General features: G+C 37.4%; 1 protein-coding gene across 2 annotated transcripts in view; it reads right to left on the reverse strand.

Moving 5' to 3' along the window:
• The window catches only part of LOC129241033 (CD151 antigen), an 82131-nt gene that overhangs the window by 10815 nt on the left and 52603 nt on the right, over positions 1-18713 (reverse strand). The window lies entirely within an intron of this gene.

Here is an 18713-nt window from a genome sequence, read left to right on the forward strand (position 1 = left end):
TGACTGTGCAGATGCCGCTGTAGATAATATATGTAAATATGTTTGTTGCTATGTAGCCGCAAACAGTTAAGAACGACTTGTGAGTCATCTCGGTAGGAATTGTACGCGTAACAATAGGTCGTCCACAAGCAGAAAGCTGTGTCAGCTTAGTGGTGCCTTTTATGGCTTTAAAATTGATGTGAGAATTGGCTGAAATTACTTTTAATGGCGCACTGAGTTGTTGTTCTTTTTAATAGCCAACTGAGTTATTTAGTTTTTCCATTAATAGTATGCGTGGAATTTTTGATATATATTTGGATACAATCGAATATGTACACCCGGCGACAGAAGTCTGCATACAGTGATTAATTTTACACTATTCACAGTAGATTAAATATTTTTCTATATTTTTTTTATACAAATGTAGTTCATTCAAGACGTACTATGCTAATATAAAATTGTTCGAATCAAAGGTTTTAGCCCAACGGCAGGAAATCAAGATGTATAAAACTTTGATACGTCCGGTTTTTACTTATGGTGCTGAAATCTGGATACTGAAAGTTAATGATATAAACCAGCTACTGCGATTTGAAATAACCATAATGAGAAAAATCTACGGTTCTATTCGGCTTGAAAAAGGCACGTATCGAAACAACAACGAAATTGAAAACTTTATTGGTGGTGAAAAAGTAATACGTTTTATTAAAGCGCAGCGAATAAAATGGATGAGTCACATCATAAGAATGTCCAACGAAAGAATCCGAAAAATGGTGTTTATTTTGCGTCCAATTAGAAGAAAAAAGAGAGGCCGACCAAGAAAGAGATGGTTTGATGTCGTCGAAGCAGACGATGAACGTTCGTAATTGGCGAAATGAAGCAAGAGAGAGACTAAATTGGAGGAGGTTTGTTGATGAAGCTATTGTCCACCATAGACTGTGAAGCTAAGAGAGAGAGAGTTCATTCAATAACGTAAGCCATATAAAAAAAATTCAAAACTTTGAAATGAATTGACGAAAATACATAAACTGGGCTTGGAATAAATTCATTGCGCTTTTATATTTTCTTTATTTTACAAGGATTTATGCGCTGTTTGGTAAAGAGTAAAAATTCGTTCGATAGAACTTTTTCTGCTCTGATGTTGTTTATATTTTTGAGTTATGTATTTTTTTATTAGTTTTGTGGCTTAGAAATGGGATACCCAGGAAAAAAATCAACATTTTCGACACCTACTCTTCTTGGCTTTTCATCGAGATCAAAAAGCTGCCGAAACAGGCGAAGCAGCCGGAATATTTGCGACATTGTGGAGAAGGTGTCAGAGGCGAATTTGCAAATTTCAAAAATGGCGACTTTGACATCGGTGACACGTCCCGCAGCAAATCGTCTTCTGAATTCGATGAAGAATGTCCCACTCCACTTTTAAAAGAGAACAGTCGTGAATTGGTGGAAAAAATGAGCTACGATCATAAAACGATCACCTTGATTCAATGGGATTAACCGAAAATTTTGGAGTTAGGGTGCCTCACGAGCTCAACGAAAAAAACAAAGAAAGTCGACTTCAAATGGCTTCTTAGCGTTTCGCCCGCCATCGAGCAACACGCGGTCATAAACAGCTCTTTTTGTACCGAGTCATCATGGGAGATGAGAAATGGTACATCTACATCAATATGAAGTAAATGAAGTAGTGGGTGGCTCCAGGAGGTGCGACAAAGTCCAAAGTCAAATTGGATCTTCATCCAAGGAAGATCATGTTATGTGTTTGGTGGAACTAGGAGGACACGGTGCTCTGGAAAATGCATAAAAGAATGCCGCGATCAACAAGGAGCTCCACATTGCCCAGCCACACCGTGTGAATAAGGCTATTCGAGTGAAAAGACCTGATGGAGGTGATCAAACCATATTCCTTCACGACAACACCAGACCCCATATTGCACAAGTCGTCAAAGCCGCACTTCAAGAGCTCGCATGGGAACTCCTTCAGCATCCGCCGTATTCCCCGGATCTTGCAGAAACCGATTACCATCTTTTCCGCTCCCTCTCAAGCCATATGAAGGGCGTTTCGATAGCAAAGAGGTCCGTAAAAACTGGCTCAACAACTTCTTTGACACCAGACCAGCCGATTTATGGCGGAACGGCATCAACAAATTGGTTGAATTGGTCGAGAGGTGGGAAGAGGTTGTAAACAGTAACGGCGAACTGATTAACTTGATGATATATTTTTTGTTTTCTGTTTTCCGTAAAAACGCTACGAACTTATTCCCCAACCAAATAATTAAAGTATGTTTTATCAAAACTTTTAAATTTAAGAATTAAGAATTTAAAAAAAAATCTAAGGTATGCAGTTTATAGCTCAGTCCATTTCAATACTTAAAATCCAACGTAGAATCACACTTGGCTACTTTGGACTAAGTAGACAATTGAGTAGTAAAGTCCTCTCTCGATAAACAAAACTAACACTCTACTAGGCTCTCCTCATGCCCGTCCTAACGTATGGAACAGCAGCTTAGACGATGACAACACTTGATGAGGCGTCCCTTGGAGTGTTTGAGAGAAAGATTCTGCGAAATATTTTTAAGCCTTTACTCATTGGTAACGGCAAGGGTTGCATGTGATGGAACAATGGCTGTTTGGTAGCAGAGGAAGAGGAAAGTCGCGCCTCTGCGTTAAAAAGATCAGCTGGAGAAGGACTTGGGTTCACTTGGTGTGTTCAATTGGCGCCGGTTAGCACGAGAAAGAAACAACTGGCGTGCTTTGTTAAACTCGGCCCAAATCGCTTAACACATTAAAGACGGTAGATAACGCGACGACGGTCCCACCTCATTTTACATCCTAGACCGGACGATATTTTGTGTAAGCATAAAACAATATGGAGTTAAGAAAGTTTATTTAAACTCTTAAAACTACAGGAACTATATAAAAAGAACTAAATACTAATTACAAAAAGCTTTTTAAAAAAATATTTATGAAAAGAAAAGTGCATTGCAAAATTCGCATTTGAAGCAAGTCAACTTTCTATTTTTATGTGCCTGACAAACTATGCAGTTTCGTTGGGCATATAGCGTTTTGCCTTTATTTTCTATCCGAATTAATTTGTGCTTTTTGATGTCTAGCGAAAGGGGTGGATAAATTTTATGTAGCTCCACCGTGGTGCCCAGTTCTATGTACCATGGTACCAGGTTGTGGCTCTTCAATGCCCATCAATGCCCCACCTTCGGTTTTTTTGTCAGTTATAAGACAGTCAAGATAAATCGAGTACTACAACTCCCTTCTTTAATGAGTTAGGCGGTTTTCGCGCCAACCAAGAGGAAGGGGAGTATTTTTTATGTTAAATGCCTGTTCAAGTGAATACCCAAGCACACAACATTGCTTTCTTGCTTGTTCAAGATATCAACTGAAATTTTTAAAAATATTTCTTGATAGGCAAAACTTTAGAGCCTGACTACCTATAACTTTTCATGCGTAAATCGTTGGAGTTTAAAGCGGAATATAAGAAACATAAAAATTTACAATGAAACTTAACGGTTTAGCTTGTTGTTGATTGTCGCTGCATGATCTCGACACAAAGAAACTTCTTAATTCTAAAAATGCATTAAAAACTCCAGATTATTAAATTATATCTAATGGAGAATATAACAAGAATATAGACTGTGGGAGTATACCACCGAAGCCCCTCATTTATTTGGTGACAAATCATTTTTATTATATTATATTTTCTAGAACTGAAAAACGCAATAACGCACATCTGCTCCAATAAGTTTTGATATTTCGTAAATTTGTTGTTCGAACATAACTCAGAACTATTTCGCCTTAAAAAAACAAAAAAATTAGCCGCACTCAAATGATTCATTCAAAAATACTAAGAAGCGCTTAATTAGCAATAACTTAATGACTGTTGAAAACAGCGCAATAAGCGAAAATTGGAAACTAAATAGCAAGAACAAAAAACGAAATGTACAAAAAAACAAACAACAAATAACTAAAAATAACAACGAAAACAAGCAAATACAGCATCTCAACAATGACATTCAGCCAACCAATTTTGAAAAGTAGAAAAGCGTTAATAATGAAAGAGCACATTGTTTGTATGTGTGTATACGTGTGTGTATGTGTGTTTGTACATTCCAATATGTAGCAAAAATTATAAATATTTTTGAGAACTTAATACGATGACTGGTGGCTAAAACTTTTTTTGCGCACCTGAATTGTGGCGACGGACAATTATGCTAATTGTCAGGCGTCTATATGTAGGTGCGTATGCGTATGCATTAGGACGGGTCGATTTAAAAATCGCTCATTGCTCTGTGAAAATCGTATTCTAGGAATCAAAATAAGAAACTTTGCCGAAGGAACCATACCTCTAAAACGAATTCTGATGTCCCCCAATTTGGGTCGAACGAAAAATCCCACTTTGACCCATTTAGAGTGCTCCAATCGAATCCAACTGTATGACCGACCCCCACTAACTTTGGACGGCCGAACCACCCATGCCAGTGGCACACCCCCTGCAACTCTCCTGGGGGGTTTCCCATACAATAATTTCAAAATATCACCATTTTTGGCATCTACATGAGAAAAGAAACTAAACAGTTCGACCCAAATTGGGGGACATCAGAGATCGTTTTAGAGCTTTGGTTCCTTCGGCAAAGTTTCTTATTTTGATCTCTAGAATATGATTTTCACAGAGCAATGGGCGATTTTTTTGCAAGGTGGCGCAAAGTTATTAACCCGTTTTGTTTTTGAATAAATTTTTTACTATGTAAAAAAAAAACTTTGAGTCATGGAAATCTATATTTTGACCTTTATGCGCTTCATTGCTTACATACATACAAGGTGGCGCAAAATTAATCATTCAATTCTGTTTTTGAATAAATTGTTTACTATATAAAAAAACTTTGAGTCATGGAAATCTTTATTTTGACCTTTGTGCGCTCCATTGCTTACATACATACAAGGTGGCGCAAAATTAATCATTCAATTCTGTTTATGAATAAATTGTTTACTATATAAAAAAAACTTTGAGTTATGGAAATCTTTATTTTGACCTTTATGCGCTTCATTGCTTGCATACATACAAGGTGGCACAAAATTAATCATCTTATTTTTGTTTTTAGGTGACTTTTTTACTAAATGAAAAAAAAGATTTGGAGAGATGGAGATTTTTATGTGGTCCTTTACGCGCTTCATTCCTTGTCTGTTTGTATACTGCGGCTGTCTAGTTCACAAGCGTCAAATATGTTTAGCTTGAGACGCCATTTGCAAAAATTATACATCTTCCGATAGGGTGATTAATTTTGCGGCTTCTTTTATATACATAAAAAATCTTTCAAAGGATTATCTTTTTTTTTAAACAAATGTAAAAGTTTAGATTCTTTCAGGTTTCACTATTTTTCAGAACGCCGAGATATGCATCGATGTTTCAAGTTGTTCAGCAACACTTTGCGCTGCAGCAGCAATATTCTCAATAGAACGACCAGTTTTTGGTCTAACAGTCCTTTTTCTAGCCTCCGCAGAGTCAGATTATTGAAATACTCTCATCAATCTTTGGTTTGTCGACTCATTCGGATGATTGTTTCCAGTAGTTTAGTAATTTCGATCCGAATGTTGGATCGCTGGAATCGTTGTTGGATTACATATTTATAATACATAGACTTTGCTTAAAAAAACCCGAGTTTGGTATGTTCTCTCCAGAGAAGTTTGGAGTCAATAGTCATTCCAATGCATCATGCTTTGGTGTCTATCGGGATTTGTGAATTTTTTATTGTCAGATTCTTATGTCCTACTTTCTTGTCAGAGTAAACTACATGAATTGTATTGCCACTATTGATTTGTATACCCCAAGCATTAAACCATGTTAGTGTTTTGTTCAAAATTTGTTGCTACTTCTAAGGTTTTATGAGTTGCCAATAGGCCGGTGTCATCTGCAAAAGTTTCTATCATATCGATACTTGCAGGCAAGGGAATATCAGCTGTGTACAGCACATATAGTACAGGCGCTAGTACACTGCCCTGAGGTACGCCGGCTTCCATCAGTTGGATATTAGAGTATTTGTCTCCATGTTTCGCATAAAAGTATCTGTTTGCGATGGTCCGGTCTAGAACGCTGTAGAACTGCAAAGTGTTTTGTGACAAGTGCGAACAGAAAACTGTCAAACTTTCTACTAAAACTTAGAAGGAAAGAGGTTCGGTTGATAGTCGGTATCATTACAGGACACAACCCATGGGGTCAGCATATGACCACCATTGGAATCATTGAGGCCCCAATGGGCCTGTCGTGCTTGGAGGAGGCGGATAGCACTGAGCACTTTCTCTGTGAGTGTCCTGCCTTTGCTAGAGCACGGCTACGAGTTTTGGGTTCCGATGTCGTGAGAATGCGTAATATTCGTTCTCTAAAACTGGAGGATATTTACAGATTTGCCAAAGAGTCTGGAAAATTCTTACAGGACTAACTATCTCTATCTCTGTCTCTATTCTTTCCTATTTCTTTCTCTGATACTTTTCTCCTTCCCTCCTTGACTATCTAGCCCCTTTCGAGAGCTTTAAATACAATGCTAAATACAAGGCTAAAATCCTGATTGTTTTAAGAGCCACCAAATCGCCTGGTGCTCCTTGGCTCGACCTTTTCAAATTTCAAATTTCAATTTTCAATTTCAATCCGTTTGCTAAATAGATTTTCATTATCAAATAGTAGTCAAGTGGAAGATACTGTTTAAGTTTAAATATAAACCTTTGTGCCACACGCTGTCGAAAGCTTTCGCTACATCAACGCAACGCATGTATTTCTTTTATCAATTTTAGACAATATTTTATTTGTTACTCTATGTACCTGTTCTATTGTTGAATGTTTTCTACGAAAGCCGAATTGGTGTGAAGGAAATAAGTTTCGCGTCTGTAGTATGGGGTCAAGGCGGTCAAGTATAAACTTAACAAAAAGTTTGGATAATGATGGTAATAAATTAATTGGTCTATATGAAGAAGCTTCGGAGGCGACTTTATTAGGTTTGGGTATTGCAATAATTTCGGCTACTTTCCAAGGCAGTGGAAAATACTTCATTATATTTCTTAAGTACAGAGTGCCTTTGTCAGGTAACTCCTTTAGAATCCTTCCTACGATTCCGTCATTATTTACGTAAATTTTTGTCTCAATTGCTATTCGTATTTCTTTCGAAGTTATTTGCTTAATTGGTATGTCTATGTTATTTGTGAGGTGAGCATGAAATTCAGAGTTGTCAATGTCATTGATTATTATGTTGAATTGTAAATGTTTTTTTTTTTCAAAATGATCTGCCAGTATATTTGCTTTCTTTTGGAGTTTTCGCCCAAGAATTTGTCCTTGCCCTCAGAGGGGGTTGGTGCATAACAACGTTGTTGATTTTTTTGCAGGCCTTCTATAGTGTATAGTTTGTAGCTCTAGCAGCTTCCAGTGATGCGATTTTTTTGTCAAATTGTTCGTCCTTATCTACTTTTAATATATCTTTAATTTCTTTTGTTGCTTTATTCAGCCTTTTTTTAATAACTGGTGAACGTGTAGATTGCCATTGTTGCCTTAGTTTTCGTTGTTCTCTGATTTTTCCCTAAGATTTTATGGGATAATTTTTATTTGTTGTTACTCATTTTGATTTGTGGAAGTTGTTGTTGCATACATTATTGCACTTTATTTTAATGCGCATAAATTGTCAGCTGCTAATAACCACAAATTTGCGATAATTTTGTGGTTAGTTCAAGAACTGCTGGCTGGTAGAAAAAATTACATTTACAAAGGGAATTTGCTTGGATGTTGTTGGCAAAAAAAAACGAAAAAAATTATTGTATATATAAAAATAAATATAAAAAACGTATATTTGGAAAACATTTAAACAAATTTTTAGCACCTGCTGTTTTCAAGATTAACAACTCATTTTTTTATAGCTACGCTACGCGGCATTGAAAATCAGGTGGTGTACTTAAAAAGTGTTACTCGAAAACATTTAAGTACCAACCACAATTTCCAGTACTCCACACAATTCAATCAATCTTTGTGTACGCCGCCAAATTATTTTCTCAATTTTTTTTTTTTTTTTGTATTTTCATTGAATGAATGAGAATTATTGTTGGTCGCGCAGTAGTGAAATAATGAAAAAAATAATCGCAAACAAGTTAAGTACACACTGAGTAATGCCACTAAGTTGCGCTTGAATATTAATTTTAAAAATATGTATAAAAAAAATAGAGAAAAAAGCGTGCTAAAAAACAAAAACAATACAAAAACGCTGGGAATCGTGCTAAACCACGACAGGTTGCCTCTTTTGTGGTTGACTGCGCTTCGTTTGTTTAACTAACAAATCTTCAACGAATGCCAACTCTGCTGCCGCTGCCGCTGCTGCTGCTGAACTAAGTAAATATAGCAGCCGCACAATGAAATGCCTCACTCTGGAACTCTTTCATCGCTTCAAACGGTTGAGTGATTGTACAACCATTTAATTGTTATTTCATTGCTTTTGACTTTTATATGACGATAAAGAAAATTTATTACTTTTAAGTGGCCTGAGTGATGTTTATTCGTAGCAGACGTCTTATAGTTTTAAATATTTAGTTTCTTTGTATCAATCACAGCTAAATCTGGGTGCAAAAGGTTTACGCCAAAAGTGGTAGTAAAAAATTTTTTAAGCCAACTTTAAGCACAAAGTGACTATCATTATTTTTATTATAAGCTTTTTGCAAACTTTTTATATACCGCAGATTTTTTATGTTTTCTTTGAAATTTCCTCATATGAGTCTTAGATAATCATATATTTAATTTTTGTACTTTTTTTTTAATTTTAATTTTTTTATTTTTTTTTTTTGTATTTTTTTAACTAACTTTTCAAAGTTCTTTGCTCTTGGCGATCAATCACTCTGAACCTACTTCTGAAAATTCCTCGCTCGTGCGATAAATTACACGTAAAATGGTTGTATGCCTGCTACCTTCTCAATCATTGCTTGGCACCAGTCAGCATTCACTTGACCCAGAAATTAAAAACCTACTAATTATAAATGGGAAAACTAATTTCTTTGATTGGGATTAACTAATTACAAAATATTTGCATTCACTTTAGAAATGCTGGAGGCGCTTAAGTAATTGGTTGGAAAAGATTACATTCTCTTGCCGTTTTGTTTTTTCTGAAGCCTCACGTAGAGCCTCGTATAGAGCTTTAGATTGTTTGCCAAAAATATATCTGCGTATAGCTGACTAAGTTAATGATATACAAAATACCTACTAAAAAAATTCAAAATAGACACATTAGGGCAGCTCACAATTAAGTGCAATTGAGCTGGCATCGTAATTTCAGAGGGAAGCAACAAGCTGCACAGAAAAGAGGTTGCTTTTGGTCAACGAAAACTGGAAATTTTGGGAATTTTCAGCCACGATCTAATGTTAAATTCTTTGTTAAGAAAAGGAAATATATTGCAACCATTTTTTGAAAAGAGAAATGTGAAGACGAACCTCAGCCGAGCCATCAAGTAATGGTAATGGCCGAGGGAAATATAAAAACAATAAATGATTGGCGCGCACACTTCTGTTAGGTGTTTGGTTGAGCTGCTGCCCCTATTTGGGGCGTGCGTCTTAATGTTGTTCCGCAAATGGAAGGACCTACAGTTTTAAGCTGACTTCGAGGAGCAAATGGTTTTTTATGAGCAGCTTTTTCATGGTAAAAATACCCTACGATCAGAAAGTACCGGGAATGTTTAAATAAAACAAAACAGAGTTAAATTTCAGGCAAATTTATTTTATCGCCTTCCAAATATGACCCATCTGAAGCAACATACCAACTCACATGTGACAACGTTTAACTCAGTCCTCCATACACTCCCGGGAGGCCGACGATCTTGATCTTTGATCTTCTCTATCGACTGTAACGCGTCTCATACCCAAAACATCCACCACAATGAGTTGTGCTGTTCCATATGAAATGCCAAGTTTACTAAAAATCTCTCTTAAGCTGGCATGACGATTTTCCATCACGATTTCTTTCACTTTCTCAACGTTCAACGTAGTGTTCGACGTCGATGGGCGTCCACAACGAGGCAAATCTTCCACTACTGTAGGACCACTTTTAAAGGCTTTATACCACTCGTATGCTCCTGTTTTTGATAGAGCAGATTCGCCAAATGCTTTTTGCAGCATTTTCAGTGCATCGGAACATTGGAAATTTCGTTCGTAACACAATATTTCAAACAAACTCTTTGTTCAACAAAATTATCCATGGTAAAATGCGACAAATTGAAAACAGTTGACTGATGTAAACAAACGCCAGGCAGACACTAATAATCCGATAGCGCTGAAAAGTGACAGATGTGTGTCTTACAGTCCTACCAACATAAGAAAAAAATATGGACCGGTTTTTGATCATAGGGTTCACTCAGGGAATTGTCATTGCCGAACGCTATTAGAAAACACGTTTTCTATCATTTTGCTGTTTCTTCCACGAATACTTGAACGCACTCCCGAATGGTAGTCACGGACCAACTCATTCGGCTAGGGTGGCTGGAGTGAAATATGCTTGGTTTAATTGGTGATTCCAACTAGCGCTTCTGCACCATTTTGTTGTCACATCCTTGACACCACCTTTTTAATGGTTATTTACTACATTACTATATCCAGTCTATCCGGTGCAGGAGCATTATTGGGTTGTTGACATCTAAGCCAGATTCTTAGGGTTAATTTGTTAACTTCTTTATGAAGCAACTACCACCAGCTGCCCATTAACATGACTTCCCCAAGATGCGCATTACCACAGCAATCCATAACGGCATAAACACTCAAATAAACCGAAGACTTTAATAAAATCGCCCCTGCGAAAGATCAGTCCTAGTAGTGTTGGGCCAATACATGAATTTCGTCACAGTTAGCCACGCAACGCTACTCGTTAACAATGGAAAATTCACTCTCATACAGTGATTGAAGGAGTAGTGTGCAACTAGCTCTGCATTCGTCGATAAGATATTTCAAGATCCAAACTTTTAAACAGAGCAGCATAAAGCAAGGCTCGACGCAAGGTGGTGCCCATTTTTCTCACCTCTTTCTTTCTATATCTCGAAGCCACCTCAACCACCAGAGCTAATTCCCTGGTTCTCATACGCTAACGATTCTTCGATAGGAAAGTAAACGGTCAAGTCTTTCACTTACAATCTTCACTGCTAGGAATTTTTCCACATAAAATCCACGCGATCTTATTTACGATCTGCACAAAGGTGATCAAACTCTCAGCGGAAGTCGATAATACACCAATTCCAACTACAAACCATCCAATCTTCCTGGCTGTGCCTTTGGATAGTTAGCTCTCCTTCTCAGCGCATAGATACGCAATCTCCACTAAGATCCAGTACCGCAACAAGGTCCTTCAGTCCTCGCAAAGAAACGTTGCTGGCGGCGGGCTTAGCCATCTGGTGGGCTTAGCCATCTGGTAACTAGCGATACACAGTGGATGTAGCTCCAGACATGCCAAAATACTACACTTAGCACAGCGACAGGGTGCCTCCTGATGTCGCCTTACCAACAACTCCAACACGCAAGGTAGGTATACTCACTCTTAACCAGCATAACATCATAAACAGTGATTACCGAAGGAACCAACCCAGTAGGCACTTGCTGGCGGCTGAGCCACCTCTTAGGCACATCAGAAAGCACAACAATCTCTGGTATACTTTACAGTGACATACAGATCAGTTATTAACAATCCTCACTGAGAGTTTCTCACTAATTTTATGAACACAGATCGCAGACAAAGAGCTTCAGCTGTCTCGTTATTCAGGTTAGTCTCATTATTCTATTGGTAGTAAGTTAAACTCCTACTTATCCAGAATTGACGCAGACATATTCAACATTTAGCTTAATGGGAGCCTACGAGGTACGACACTACCTACATCTTTACCTGCTCACTGGAACCCACTCATCTTCCTTTTCCCCTAGTCATACCGTGTCGCTGCAACAGGTTTCCTGTGCCGGCCTTTCAATGAGGCAGTCGACGTTAATGACCGATTATACTGGGCAAGGCTTGAAAACTACTATAAAAATAGAATACGAAAATGTAAAAAGTCGAAAAGTTAGTACTGCCTCATCGAGGAACTAAATTGTGACAGATAGCAGAATAACTACAGATGAACAAAGACCGAATTGGAGGGGAGACTCTACGTGAGCATTTTCATATGGAAAACAGTAATGGGCATTGGATAACGCGAATAATCACACCACTCGAGCAGCAACGACGAAAGGGCTCATATTTCCAAAGCTCATATTCCCTTGCTCGGGATGTTTAAAAGCCACACTACAGTTCAGACCTGACTCCCAGGTTTTCGGATGAAAGTGAGATGAAGCCGAGCACACAAAATCATTTTGAAAATAAATTAAAATATTTTTTCAGTGGCATCGCAAGTACTCGACGTACGTAAGGCCACACAAAATCGATGGACTATAAAGCGGCGTACTCGAAACTTACAAAAGAATTCTGATTGAATAGTGTAAAATGTTGATGAAAACTTGAATGGATGATGGAAAACCATAAGCGCTTACGGCGAGCTTAATCGAGCCACAATCACGAATTTTTTCTCGCGCAGTGTTCCGCTCAATCGCATCAATTGAAGTCGATACCGATCCCCAGTGATGGGTTCACTTGGTTTTAACAGTTCATAATAAATAACACCAACTTGGTCCCACCAAATACATAGCACAACCTTCGCAGCGTGAATATTCAGCCGATGCGACGACGTAGAAGTATAACCGGGCAGTCCCCATGACTTTCTTTTCTTTGAATTGCTGCAATGATTACATTTTTCATCGCCCGTCATGATGCGATGAAAAATACCCTTCCTTTTTTGCCGCTGGAGCAGTTGTTCATAGGCGAAAAAACGACGTTCAACATCCGTTGTTTCTAACTCATAAGGAACGCAACTCCCCTGTTTCTGAATCATTCCCAAAGCGTGCAATCGCTTGAAAATGGATTGGCGGTTAACTCCTAATACTGAAGCAAGCACTTCTTGCGTTTGTCACGGATCCTCATTGAGCAATGCCTTCAATTCAGCGTCTTCGAAGGTTTTTGGCCTTCCTTCACGCGGACGGTCGCCAACATTCAAATCACCGTCTTTGAAGCGACGGAACCAATCTCGGCACGTTGTTCCACTTAAAGCAGCATGTCCATAAACTTTTTGTAGCTCTCGATGCGCTTCAGCCTCCAACGCAATGGGAAATGGCAGCAAAACCCATAACGCAAATGGCAAATCTTTTTCACAAAGTATTTATAATAAATCCCCTTGTACCGAAATAAATTATTGTCCAAATGTACAATAAAAAAATTATTTTTTTGTTTGTGCACAGAAGCAGCTGCTTCTATCTTCATTGGCCAGCACTGTATCGTGGGTGGTTCACTGGAGACAATTTATTTGTTGGCATGCGTAATTTTTTGCAGAGTTGTAGGTTTCGATTATGAGCCGCATTTTCGAATTAAATTTTACCAGAACGAAATTAATTTGTAATTGAATCGTCTACTTTTTAGTTTCCACCGAAGCAGATTCAACAGGTAGGGGGCAGTAAAGTAGCTTATTTGATTTCTGCGCTATTCGTTTGGTCTCCGAATTTTCAAATTTTGTGTTAATTACTCTAAACTGTAAATTTTTTCCTAGAGGTTTTTGACATTCCACGCACCAAAAAGCAACAACAAAACACATTGTTCTTCTTGTTTTTGCGCTGCTGCTACTATTCGCCTGTTCGCTGCGCCTTGGTTGCGACTTATGAGTTTTTTTCAGTTGTATGAACTAATTGTTTATGCCGTCATTTTTTAAGTAAGTTTTTCATCATTATTCAGGATATGCTAACATACACATATAAGTATTTATTTATTTTTATTTATATGTAAATGTACGCACATATAAGTAAAATATTAGTACTAAAAATGCTAAAAAGCAAATATACAACTTTTTTCTTTCATTTTTCCATATCTTTGGCTGAATCAATGCGAAAACTTGCACTCGCAATTGAAATAAAGAATTTGATTTCATGTTCACTCACTTAGATTTTAATAAAATAACTCATATATTATTCAAATTTACGCATGTAAATGGTATACCTATGACTTAGTTTCCTTAATTTGTATTTTTTTGAAAAATATATCACAATTTACACACCACAACGCGGATTCCCCGACACTGCACTGCTGTAAAATTCAAAACAGATTGTTTGACTTTTGCTTTTCATTTTCTGTTTTTCAGCTGTCAGTCTTCAGAGCACGCACACACCAGCCATAACACACTTACACACATGCACACATCGCGTATACATACACACGCATATGTATGCGCATGCGCTTGTTTTACCCACAAATAAACTCGCACACGAAGATCGCCAGCGTCGTGCGATTATGCAGCCAAGTCATGCTCCACAAGTACATTTAACCATGACCCACTTTACGAACATTAAATAAATGTTAGTCTACAACTTATAATGTTTGTTGCTTACTAACTACTCACATACATACATACGTACATATGTACGTGTGCTTATGCAGGCACACATTCACATCTCTATTTCTGTTTGTGAGCCAAGTTGATATGAGAGACGTGCAACGACGCAGCAGCAGCGCGATTAGACGATGAAAATTGGCGTTGCGCATGCGCATTGTTTACGCTGCTTACTGCTACTCTTTTGGCTTTCAAACGTACGCGCATACACGCGCATTTGTCTGGCGCACTTCATGCGCACATGCGCGCGCACAGTGCCAGAGGTGGACAAGGAAAATGCTAAAAAAAATTAAATCAAATGTAATTTGTTGCTTTTTAATTGTTTGTCCAAAAAACCGTAACAAAATTGCTAGGTAATACAGCAAATTGCTACATGATCTTCTTCCTCCTGCGGCTTTAAGCCTACGTATTTAGTAATTCATAAATTCAATCGAAAAAATCGCTCGCTTTTTTCACTCACTTCGCATGGCCGAGGCAGGGAGTGAACTTGTTAAAATGCGCTCGACGCATGCGTAATAATTTATGTGTCATTAGCGCGCTACTATGTGACTACAATACGCCTCTCACGCCATACCAAAATCCAACAATGCGAATGACCGTCAAGCCGGCAAAACGAAATTGAAAGTAAATTTTTTTTTCTGGTGTGCACAAAAGACAAGTGGAAAGACAGAGGAAAATAGAAATAAATGTAAGAAAACCCACGCATACTTGAACACATAATTATGTTGCATAGTGTGAACATTTGCTTAAGAAATTTTACAAGTAAAAATAAATTTTGCGCTTATGGGTTAAACTTATTTTATTCTTTAGAAGAAAAAAAAAGAAGATGATGATAAAAAATAAGATTTCGATTAAAAATTAAAATAAAAGAGATTTAGCAAAATCCCACTCCTTTAATGAGAAGCACAGATGATTTGCATTTGTGGTACATTAACGCTTCTACAGGCTGCAATGCCTCTACAAGTAGTGGACGCCGCAGCTGCTATTTTTTTTTTTTTTTTTGTCGGCCCAACTAGCAAGTGTAGCACTCAGCCACTATTAAGTCTACTATACTACACTCGGATTCCCTTTTAATTTTCTTCTACCGATTTCCGAATAAATCTGAGTAGATCTTGTGGTGTCAAGAAGCTAAGGTGATCGCTTCTTAACACATCAGTGCCAAAGAGCTCAAACCTGATTCGAGCGATTCAAATCTGCAGTCCCTTCTGCTTAATGAAAGGAGAATTTGCGACAGTCGGTCGGACATGACATCAGTTTAGTCCATCTGCAGCCTCTCTTAGCCTGCCTAGCTTAATTTTGGGTTGTATGATAGTAACCCATTTGCTAGCCGTGGCTTTGATGGCTGCAAAAGGGAGTGGCAGAACGGGCTCCGGGCAAAAGAAGTTGGCCTCAAAGCCCGTCATAGCTAAGGTCTCATAATCAAGCTATTGTGTCCAACTACAGGACTTGACTGCCCCTGATGTGGTTGGGGAGCTGTCTAAGGCCCTGAGCGCAGCTTGGCTGTCGCTGCAGATACATATTGATCTGGCTCTCCATCTGTTTTCCTCGGTCCTGGAGCCATCCGTGAAAATGCGAAAACAGTGTTTGCCGAGCTCATTTCCTGAGTTTGACCACAACTCTTTTCAATCACGACTCTGAATGGTATGGAGTCAAGGGGCATGGCAAGGATTGTTGAATCAAAGTCAATGCCTACTCTGTTGTCCAATGCCGTACAAGGGCCGTACCAATTCCCAAAGTGTTTCAGCCTGCAGATAGCCTTCAAGGCCTCTGTGACAACGTGTGGCTTCCAAAGAAGTTTACTATTAAGGACTACTCTAAGATATTTGATTTGTTTGGATTGTGACTCCTTTTAGCTTAGGCAGAACGACTCCATCAAGCTTCCTTCTTCAGCTGCCATAATAAGGAACATAAATTTAGCGTCAAGTTGATGATGACAAACATTCCAAGAAGCAACATTTTTAACATTCCAATCGGTGTAATTCCTCAGTATCTCTCTCATTTACGCACACGCTCTGGCAACTTTTTTCCTATGGCGTCTTGCCCTCTCTGCTTTGCTCAACTCATTGCGATGGTTAAATGTAAATCAGCTTGAATGCTGTTTGGACACTTATGAATTTGAATATATATAAGTAAATGTTGGTATACACATGTACATACACACAACACATACATACGTTTATAAATATGAACTTGAACCTGGTCTCCATTATCGTTTTTCACAATACGCCTTATTGAATAGTAAAACCAAAAAATGTTATGCAAAGAGGTCACCACAAAAAAGCGGGAAGTAAAGATGAGTAAATGATGGTATATTTGAGTCATTTATTGTTTTTTATTTTTATTATTTGTATCAAACGAAGAGACTCTAAGAAAGATTATCGAAACCAGAAACTTAAAAAGTATTTTGGAGAAAAGAAAACGAAAGAACGCGCTTAATAAAATATTTGAAGAAAATTTTTGTATGGAATACTTTACTTTTTTATATGAAATTTCTTTATTAAACTCTCTTAAGCGGACACCTAGGGAACTGAAAAATTAGTCCGCCTATGGGAGGTGTCCGCTTATGAGAAAATTGAAAAACAATGTTCGTAATATGTTATAGGAGGTTTAAGGTGTTATGGGCGGGTTGTCGGCTCAAAAGAAAAAAAAATTGTTTTAATACTTAAGGATTTTTAGTATGTATTGAAAAAAGTCAGCTTATGGGAAATGTCTGCTTTAGAGAGGTGGCAGTTAGGAAAGGGTACATTGTATTAAGTGCATATTTTTCATTCAGAAAGTTACTTAAATCTTGCGAAACTCGCCTGTTTTAGAATAAAATAACATTTTTAATTTACGTGCTTGCTCCTGTCTATGTAGTGAATAACCCTATACAAATTGAAGATATCTTAACGCAACTTACCTCAGGCATAATTCTTGACATGAGATTAGGAAAAATACGAAAATAACGAAGAAACATACGCGTTTTTGTAACTCTCCAAAAAGTGGAGACTTTGGTTTCTTTAAAAAAAATGCCTACATCACCTTTTTAAACACTAAAATGTAGAAAAGGGTAAAGAAAAAGTGCATTTTCCAGCTCTCCAAAAAGTTCATATTACTAGTTTTATACAAAAACTTCTTCCCCACCGAAGGGAACGCTCAAGAGGATGGAAATATCAACACCGGTAGATTTTTTTCAACTCTACATAAAGTGGAGACTTTTCAAAAAATGCAAATTTATCTTCAATTTTTGCTAATTACGTTAAAAAAAACAGATATTTAGTACAGTCAATCATGCACAATGAGTATTTTACCGACCGCCTTTTTCTCCACTTTCAACTATAGTACATCGTTCTTTATCAACTTTAGCGCCCCCCATAAGCATTGACAATCCCACGTAGCTTTTAAATAAGTGCATGTGATTAATATACTACATGCAAAAACTATTATTCCTACCACATATCAATGTTCTAATGTTTCTAACACGTTACAAAATTTACGTGTCCATAAAGTTGGAAAACTAAATAAATAAATTACGAATATGAGCACACTTTTAACACAATGGTATTTTGATTGACAACATGTGCGCATAAATCCGCGTTAAATAGTTCAATTTGCATAAATGACTAGAATGCCATAAAATTGGCTTTTGTAATTCAAAAATCTACAAACAAGTAAGATCAAGTATACATTTGGTTTTATTAATAGCAACAAGAGTTTAAATGACAATCTCAATGAGCGCACAGGTGTCGGATGCGAAAGTAAGCAATTAAAAAAGATATGTAAAGTATAGGTATACGTAGCACACCAATAAAAAAAGAAACATAGAAATAAACGCTGAAATAATTTTTCAAAAAAAACGTGAACACAGCAATGTCGTTGAAATTCTCAACATCTGCTAGCTTACATGCTTATATAGTAGGTAGTTTTTTGAGGTGATATTGATTTTTTTTTTTCTATAATATTTTCATTTCTTTTTTTTGCCTCACTACAAATTTTGACTTGTCGAATTTTGTAGAAGTCTTTACAGTATTAGCTTTTTATTCGACTTAGCTCGTAGTCAATTAATTAGTTCACCACGCTGCCATAATTATGACGTGATCCACAAATTGTAAAGAAATCAATATACATAGATAAGCTCAGAATATGTGCATATGTATACGAGGTATGACTACTAAGTAACAAAACTAATGCTGCTACGCAAAAAGTACGCTAAACGTGTGTTTCACGTGAAGCCTTCTCTGTCGAGTATGGTATTCGCCCAATATTTAAAAAGCATTATGCTGTAAAACTGT

Source organism: Anastrepha obliqua, chromosome 3, assembly GCF_027943255.1.
Source record: "Anastrepha obliqua isolate idAnaObli1 chromosome 3, idAnaObli1_1.0, whole genome shotgun sequence".
Taxonomy (NCBI): Eukaryota; Metazoa; Arthropoda; class Insecta; order Diptera; family Tephritidae; genus Anastrepha; species Anastrepha obliqua.